This window comes from Jaculus jaculus, chromosome 1, assembly GCF_020740685.1.
Source record: "Jaculus jaculus isolate mJacJac1 chromosome 1, mJacJac1.mat.Y.cur, whole genome shotgun sequence".
Taxonomy (NCBI): domain Eukaryota; kingdom Metazoa; phylum Chordata; class Mammalia; order Rodentia; family Dipodidae; genus Jaculus; species Jaculus jaculus.
In genome coordinates, this window is record NC_059102.1 from 332,632,042 (window position 1) to 332,638,148 (window position 6,107).

The following is a 6,107-nucleotide window of genomic DNA, read 5'->3' on the forward strand; positions in this document are numbered from 1 at the left end:
AAACCCAGGCTTGGGGAAAAACAATAAATAAATAATTTTGTAAAGAGATAAAGCATGGGCAGAAGTATCCTATGGACATGGATGATGCTGCATCCAGAAGCCATAGGTTGCTTCCATGCCAGGGGTGGGATATTTTCCAGTGAGTGGTTGGCCAGTGAGATCCCTGATGCCCCCAGAACATTACAGGCCATTGCCAAGGCTCTTGGTTGCGCACCAGAACTAGATGGTAACATCCTACTGCTGAAGACTCCACATGCCTGGGCAGCAAGGTCACTGAGAAATCAAGCTGGAGCTGAGCTGAAAACCTCCTCCCTGTTGACTAGCTAGTAAAAAGCTGGAAAAAACTATGCTGCATGCAGTTCAATTGGAGAGAGAAGTCTTCAATGATGTTAAGCAGCAGTAGGCCCTGCAAGCCTTATGATTGGCTAACCAGGCTAAACGTGCCAACAGATGCAATACTGGCACACCTGTTATCAGGGAAACCAACTACTCTCTAATTGGAATGGAGGCCTGCTCTATGAGAGTAAATACAAGCCTGGTACTAAAAACCTAGACAAAAGCGTATGGCTAGGAAGGTCATGAGCCCTAGGGAAGTAACACCCACTGTTGTCAAGCTAAATGCAAATATTATGCCTACCAAACTGCCCTGTAAGCACTTTTTTGATGTTTATACCCATATATTAATGTTAGTCTTTCACTTTTGGTTAGAGAAGCTTCACTTTTTAGATGGCAATGACCACTGGGGTGACTTAAAAGTCACCACAGTGCTGAGAAGAAGAGAGTGGAATGTTCAGCACTGAGACATCTTTATCATGCCCTCCAAGTCTCTGGGTCCATTGCAGAACATGAGGAAGAAAGAATGTAGATCCTGTTTACAATGCACTTGTCCAGACACAAAAAAGCCTTGATATTCATGACCTCACATTGCCTGACAAGACCTTCAAAACAGGGGGAAAAGACGGTGACATCAATATAGAAGAGATTAACTGGAAAGAAGGGATTCATTGGAGGGTGGATTTGAGAGGGGAGAATGAGGGTGTGGGAGGATGCCACCTCAAGCTCCAGAGGAAGGCCATGGTGCTGCAGGGTTTGGTCTTACATGAGCCCTTATTCTTTCTTAATGCCTTCCCATCTCTCTAGAATTTTATTTGTTTGCTTTTTGAGGTAGGATCTCTAACTCCGGCTGACCTGGAATTCACTATGTAGTCTCAGAGTAGCCTCGAACTCAGGGTGATCCTCTTAACCTCTGCTTCCCAGGTGCCGGGATAAACAGGCTTCCCATCCCTCCCTTTTTGAATGGGAATATATACTTTCTGCATTGTGTATTGGATACACATAACTTAAAAAAAACAAAAAAAAATTTTCTTCTTTATTTATTTGAAAGAGAGAGAGAGAGAGAGAGAGAGAGAGAGAGAGAGAAGGAGCATGCCAGGGTCTCTAACCACTGCAAATAAACTACAGACACACGAGCCACCTTGTGCATCTGGCTTACATGGGTATTGGGGAACCAAACATGGATCCTTAAGCTTCTCAGGCAAGCACCTTAACCACTAAGCCTCTCTCCAGCCCAGCATATAGCTCTTTTATTTTATAGGTGCTTACACTTAAATTACATTAAGTCTTAGCAGCTTTGAACAGTGTTGAAACTATGAAGACTATGGGGACTTTTGAAGTTGTGCTAAGTGCATTTTACATTATAAAATGGCAAAAAGTGATGTGTTTGTGGGGCTGAGACAATGGCTCAGCAGGGTAAGGCACTTATTTGCAAAGCCTGCCAGCCCAGGTTCCTCAGTATCTGTATAAATCTAGATATAAACATGGTACATGTGTCTCAAGTCCCTTTGCAGCATCAAGAGACTCTGGAGCATCCATTCTTCCTCTTTCTCTCTCTCTCTCTTTTTTTTTTTTTCTCTCTCTCTCTTCCTCAAATTCTTGTAGTTTTCTTCTCCTTGCTGGAACAAAACACCTGACCAAAAGCAGCTGATTGGAGAAAAAGACTTATTTGGCTTTTGTCTCAAGGGAAAAATTCATGACAGCAGGGGAAATCATGGCATGAGCAGACACTGGACATCACCTCCTTGCCACAACAAATAGAAAACAGCAGGGAAACAGTGAACCTAACTCTGGAGCTGGCTATAACACTCCTAAGTCCACCCCCAACAACACAACTCCAGCAAGGCTCCATCTCCCAAATTGTCACCAGCTTAGGACCAAGCATTAGAAGCACATGAGTTTATGAAGGACGCCTGATTCAAACCACCACATTAATAAACAAACAAACAAATGAGTAAATAAAAGTGATGTATTTGTGGGGCTGGGAAGATAGCTCAGCAGTTATACAGATTTGTTTGCGAAGCCTGCCCATCCAGGTTGAATTCCTCAGAACTCATGTAAAGCCAGGTACAAAAAGTGCTGCAAACATGTTGCATCCATTTGTAGGAGCAAGAGACTATGGTGCATGTACACACACACACACACACACACACACACACACACACACACTCACTCACAGACAAATGAATAAAAACCTTTTTTTAAAGTTGTATGTTTGGGTATCAAGATGACGAGGGTAGACTTGTGGTTAGTATCCATTGCAAACCTGACTAGATATTGATATCACCTAGAAAACATAGCCCTGGGCTTGTCTGTGAGGGCATTTCCAGAGAGTTTAACTTAAGGAAAGAATCACCCTAAATGTGGGTGGCACCATCCCAGAATTAATAAAAGGAGGAAAATGGGCTGAGCACCTGCATGCGCTTCCCTGCTTTCTGACTGCAGCAGGCACGCAACCAGTGGCCGCATGCTCCTCTCCACCACCAGAGATGGTCCTGTTGCCATGACTTCTCAGCCATGATGGACTGTACTCTCAAACTGGGAGCCAAAATAAACCCTTCCTTTAGTCACTTTTGTCAGATATTTGTCACAGCAATGAGAATACTACATACTTCCAACATATAATTGCATAGATTAGACATTGGGAGGAATGGGTCAAAGCAAATCAAGACCAAAACACAGCAGGACAAACACCAAATCCTGTAGTCCAATATCTGGGACTTATGACATCCTCTGAGTTCCAAAATGGGATATTTCTGCCTCTCTAGCTCTGCTCTCTGCAGTACACACACAGCTTCGCTTGTGGATTAGCTCCTTCCTAAGCCTACAGCTTTCTTTGGTGGGTTTCTCATAGACCTGGCATCTCAAATAACCTTGGGTTTCCACTGCAACTTAAGCTTCATCTTTACTGCTCTGTGTAACTGCCTTTCAGTGCCTCCTTGCAGGAAAGGACCTTGCCTCACATTGCCTAGCTTCAGTGGCTCTATGAACTGTGGAGCAGGATGCTATGACCCCCCCCCTGCATCTTTCATGTCTGTAAAACCATAATCACATGGATGATACTGCCAAGTTCTTCTGCAAGCTTGGGATGGAGTCTGTCACCTTCCTTCAGGATTTCTCCTTTCAAAAGAATTGTCATTATTACTATTTGAAAATTTTAATTATAAATTCTTTTTAAAAATATTTTCGGCTAGAGAGATGGTTTAGCAGTTAAAGCACTTGCCTGCAAAGCCCAAGGACTTGGGTCTGATTTCCCAGTACCCATGTAAGCCAAATACACAAAGTGGTACATGTATCTGGAGTTCAATTTCATTTGCTAGAGGCCCTGGTGCACCCATTCTCTCAAATAAATAAAATATTTTTTAAAAATTTAGGGCTGAAAAATATTCATTGGAGAAAAGATAGTCTCTTCAGCAAATGGTGCTGTGAAAACTGGATATGTATCTGTAAAAGGATGAAAATAGATTCTTCTCTCTCTCCATGCACAAGAATTAAGTCCAAATGGATTAAACACCTTAACATCAGACCTGAAACTTTGAAACTGCTAGAGGAAAAAGTAGGGGAAACCCTTCAACATATTGATCTTGGCAAAGACTTTCTGAATATAACCCCAATTGCTCAGGAAATAACACCTCAGATTCACTGATGGGACCTCATGAAATTACAAAGATTTTGTATGGCAAAGGACACTGTGAATAAAGCAAAGAAGCAACCTACAGAATGGGAAAAAATCTTTGCCAGCTATACATCTGATAAAGGATTAATATCTATTATATACAAGGAACTCAAAAAATTAAGCAATAAGAAATAAAACAAGTCAATTAAAAAATGGGCTATGGAACTAAATAGAGTGTTCTCAAAAGAAGAAATATGGATGGTATATAGGCATCTAAAAAATGTTCTACATCCCATCATAAAGGAAATGCAGATTAAAAGTACATTGAGATTCCATCTCACTCTGGTCAGATTGGCTACCATCATGAAAATAAATGACTATAAATCTTGGCAAGGATGTGGAAAAAGAGGGACCTTTCTACACTGTTGGTGGGAATGCAATCTGGTTCAGCCATTGTGTAAATCAGTGTGGAGGTTCCTGAGACAGCTAAAAATAGATCTACCATATGATCCAGATATAGCACTCCTAGGCATATATCCAAAGGACTCATCTCATTCATTACCTTAGAGAATCTTGCTCAGCCATGTTTATTGCCACTCAATTAACAATAGCTGGGAAATGGAAGCAGCCTAGATGTCCCTCAACTGATGAGTGGATAATGAAGATATGGCACATTTATAAAATGGAGTTCTACTCAGCAGTTAAAAAAAAAAAAAAAGAAGAAGAAGTTATAACATTTGCGGGAAAATGGATGGATCTGGAAAGGATTAAACTAAGTGAGGTAACCCAGGCCCAGAAAGCCAAACAAATCTCCCATATGTGGATTCTAGCTACAGATGATTGATTGGGCTTCTGTGTGAATAGGAGGAAAACTCAGTAGCAAAGGCCAGTAAGCAGGAAAAGAAATATAAAGGGGAGAGAAAGGAAGGGAGGGGAGTACTTAATAGGATGGTATTGTATATATTTAAGTAAAAGAATAGATTTACAGGGGTGAAAAGGCCCCAATGAGGTCAGGGGAAAAGATTGGTAAAGGAAAGGTGGAGGGAGGGCTAATCAAAATCTAAGAGGATAGAAATAAATCATAAGGAAACCTACTTTTTTGGATAATGGAGCCATAGATTGTTATTAGAAAATTTTCAGTGCCAGGGATGGGATACCTTCCAGTGAGTTGTTGGACAGGGAAGTTCCTGATGCCCCCAAAACATTATAGGCCACTGCTGAGGCCCTTTTTTTTCCCACCAGGAATAGATGGCAAGACCCTATTGCTGAAGACTCCACATACTTGGGCTGTAAGGCCACTGAGAAAATCTTGCTGGAATTGAGCTGATAACCTCCTTCACGAGGACCAGCTGAAAGAACACTGGAAGAAGCCATTCTACATGCAGTTCAATGGGAGAGAGAGAAATCATCACTGAAGATACTCAATATTGGACACTGCAAGCCTTATAATTGGCCAACTAGGCCAAATGAGCCAACAGGTGAAACAGTGGCACATCTGTCATTATAGAAACCAACTTCCCTCTAATTGGACTGGAGGCCCATTCCATGGGAGGGAATACATCTCTGATACTGAAAACTTAAGACAGGGGTAGTCATGAGCCCTAGGGGTGTAACATCTGCTGCTGTCTGGCTAAATGTATATACTATGCTTATCAAACTGCCCAGTAAGCACTTCTCTTAATGTTCATACCCTTATATTAATGCTACTCTCACTTTTGGTAGAGAATATTCTCTTTTCAGATGGCAGTGACCTTGGATGACTCAAAAGGCATCATGGTGCTGGAAAGAGGTGACAGGAGTGCTCAGAACTGCAATATCTCTAACACACCTTTCAAGGCTCAGGGTCCATTGCGGAAGAGGTGACAGAAAGAATATAAAAACCAAAGGAAGGGTAGGACTCCTTACAACATGCTCTCCCCAGACACAAAATGGCCTGGATATCCATGACCTCACAGGGCCTGGCACTACTTACACAAGACCACCAGAATAGGAGGAAAAGATCATGACATCAAAACAAAAGAGAGACTGATTGAGAGAGGGAGGGGATACTATGGAGAATGGAGTTTTAAAGGGGAAAGTTGGTGGAGGGAGGGCATTACCATGGGATATTTTTTATAATCATGGAAGTTGTTAATAAAAAAAAATTGAAAAAAATTAG